The 3,284-nt window shown below is 34.8% G+C and overlaps 1 protein-coding gene across 1 annotated transcript in view; it reads left to right on the top strand.

Annotated features, from left to right (window-relative positions):
• Positions 1-3,284, top strand: part of DNAAF4 (dynein axonemal assembly factor 4) — a gene marked incomplete at its 5' end in the record, with an annotated part of 77,620 nt that overhangs the window by 69,760 nt on the left and 4,576 nt on the right. The window lies entirely within an intron of this gene.

The raw sequence follows: 3,284 nt of genomic DNA, 5'->3' as shown, positions 1-3,284 counted from the left end.
ATATATATATATATATATATATATATATATATATATATATATATATATATATGCACTCTTATTTAGATTCTTTTCCCATATAGATCATTACAGAGTGTTGAGTAGAGTTCCCTGTGTTATACAGTAGGACCTTGTTAGTTATCTGTTTTATATATAGTAGTGTGTATGTGTCACTCCCAATCTCCCAGTTTATCCCTCTCCCCCCTTTTCCCTCCTGGTAACCATAAATTTGTTTCCTACATGCTACACTGGTTCTTTTAATACTGCTCATTGTAAGCTGTTCTTCCCTTAGAATCTGGGAGAATTTTTCTGTTAAAACTGTTACATTATAAAACTGTAAACTTATATTAAAGATGAAAAATGGCGCTCCAAATGAATGTATTAATATAAGGTTTATATATATATAGACCTATGGAATAGATAGCCCAGAAACAACCTTCACATATGAAAATCATATGGTCAAATGATTTTCAACAAGGGTGCTAAGAATATTTAATGGAGAAAGGATGTTGTTTTTCAACAAATGGTGTTGGAAAAACTGGATATCCAGTTTTCATTTCATTTTCAGCCTTTATTCCAAAGAATGAATTTGAACCCTTACCTAATACCATATACAAAAATTAACTCAAAATGGATCAAACACTTAAACATAAGAGCTAAAACTATAAAACTCTTAGGGGAAAACATAGGGTTCTTCATGACATTGGATTTGGCAATATTTCTTGGATGTAACATCAAAAGCACAGGCAACAAAAGAAAAAATGGTTATTTTGGAATGCATCAAAATTAAAACCTTTTGTGCATCAAAGACACTGTCAACAGAGTGAAAAGGCAACCCATGGAATAGAGAAAATATTTGCAAATCATATATCTGAAAAGGGTTAATATCAGAATTACATATAAAGAACTTCTACAACTCAACAGCAAAAAATAAACAGCCTGATTAAAAAATGTGCAAAGGACTTAAATAGACCTTTCTTCAAAGATATGCACATGGCTAATAAGCAAGTGGAAAGATGTCGAACATCACTAATCATTCAGAAAATGCAAATGAAAAGCACAATGAGATAATACTTCACACACAAAAGGATGGCTATTATTAAAAAAACAAACAAACAACATCAAAAAAACAGAAAATAACAAGTGTTGGTGAGGTTGTAGAAAAATTGGAACCCTTGAACACTGTTGGTGGGAATGTAAAATGGTGGTGCACAGTAGAGAAAACAGTATGGAGGCTCCTCAAAAAGTTAAAAATAGGATTACCATATGAGGGGATTCCCTGGCAGTCCAGTGGTTAGGATTCCGTGCTTCCATTGCAGGCGGCATGGGTTCGAACCCTGGTTAGGGAACTAGGATCCTGCATGCTGTGCAGCATGACCAAAATAAATAGAATTCCCATATAATCCAGCAGCTCTGTCTAGATATACACACAAAAGTATTGAAAGCAGGGACACAAACAGATATTTGTATACCCATGTTTATAGCAGCATTATTCACAATAGCCAAAAGGTGAAAGCAACCCAAGGGTCTATTGATGGATAAATGAATAAACAAATGTGATATATCCATACAGGAGACTATTATTCAACCTTAGAAAGGAAGAAAATATTGTCACGTGCTACAACATGATGAACCTTGAAGACATTATGCTAAGTAAAATAAGCTGGGCACAAAAGGACAAATATTGTCCTTATATGACTCCACTTATATGAGGTACCTAGAGTAGTCAGACTCACAGAGACAGAAAAAGAATGGTGGTTGTCAAAGGTAGGATGGAATGGGGAGTTATTGTTCAGTAGGTGTAGAGTTTCATTTTGGGAAGATGAAAAAGTTCTAGATATGGGTGGTGCTGATGGTTGTACAAAAGTGTGTAAAGTGTGTATGCATTTAATGCCACTAAGCTGTACACTTAAAAATGGTTAAAGTGGTAAATTTTAAAATTAAAATTAAATTAATTTAAAAAGAATGTTTGTAGTAGACACAATAGGTTATCTAGCCAACATTTATCATCTCCTTTTATCCTTGTTGGCGGAGTCCCTATTTTGTTTAGGTGTGTAGACCTTGCCTATGTGACTTAGGGTGGGGACCCTGTCCCAAGTTCAGCTATAAATTCTGATTGACTGCAACAAATCAGGATTACTTTCATTACACTGCTGGTGTGTGTGTGTGTTTTATGTATATGTGCAGTAATGTGTATTATAATATTGTTTATAAAAGCTAAGTATTGGGAAACAAAACACCTAAGTGTCTCTCAGTAGGAGGAGACTGGTTTTAGAAATCCTTGCACAAATGAGAGAGTGGTCTGTAAAAATCTCTGCAAAAATAGTATATCTCTATATTTATTAACATGGACAGATGGTCATATTGTTGAATTTTTTAAAACGTTCCCAAACAGCAGTATATAGCATTGAGGAGTGAAACTGGAGAGAGAGAGAGAGAGAGAATGGGTAGAAGGATTGAGAACAGGAGAAACTGGTGGGTTTTTTTAAGGCAAAATATTTTTTAAGATAGATATTTTTGGTCAGTGAGATGGGAAAGGAAGTGAACTGGGAGATTTCTGGGCAAGGTTTTCTTGCTCTCAAGGAGCATATACCAGAAAATACCGTCCCATTTTCTTCTAATGAATATTGTGCCTGAATGTGGCACCTTGAACTATGCATGAAGAAAACCAGCTCCGGGATGAAGTAGCTGCTGAGTCCAGTAGGGTGGAGAAATGGAAGGAACCTGAGGCCTTGATAAGATCCTTGTTCTGCTGAGCATATTGGGCATGGAGCCTTTCCCTCTGAACTTGTTTAATGTGAGGTGATCTATTTCCTTCCTTGTTTAAACCAGTTTGAGTTGAGGTTCTGTTCCTTGCAGTCAGAAACATCCTAGCTGAAATGAGACATTTCAGAAAGGTAAACTGTTCCCACAGAATTAGCTTTTCTAGTTTGAGGAAGTTATTTTAAACTTGAGTCAGGCTTAGGTTAAATGTCACAGTGGTGTCATTTTACCTTTTATTCATGATTTGCTGTCTCCTTTTATGGGTCTACTTTTGAAGTCATCATGTTTATTATTCTAGAATTGTAAAGTGTACAGTACAATCGACTGGAAATGAATACAAAGTACAAAGTGTTGTTTTTATGGCACTTTTACATTTGGCAAAGTATTTTCTATTTTCCTTGGTTTATGCATTTTTCAAAATACCAGGAACTGTACGTGAAAAACAAAAAAGACGTTTTATGTTTTAAATACATCCTTTAATTATGTACATCTCTTTATTTGAAGAGAATTTTGGAAGGTTT

Source organism: Lipotes vexillifer, unplaced genomic scaffold (assembly GCF_000442215.2).
Source record: "Lipotes vexillifer unplaced genomic scaffold, Lipotes_vexillifer_v1.1 scaffold861, whole genome shotgun sequence".
NCBI classification, from domain to species: Eukaryota; Metazoa; Chordata; class Mammalia; order Artiodactyla; family Lipotidae; genus Lipotes; species Lipotes vexillifer.
Note: the sequence above shows the minus strand (reverse complement) of the source record. Positions and strands in the feature narration are given on the sequence as shown.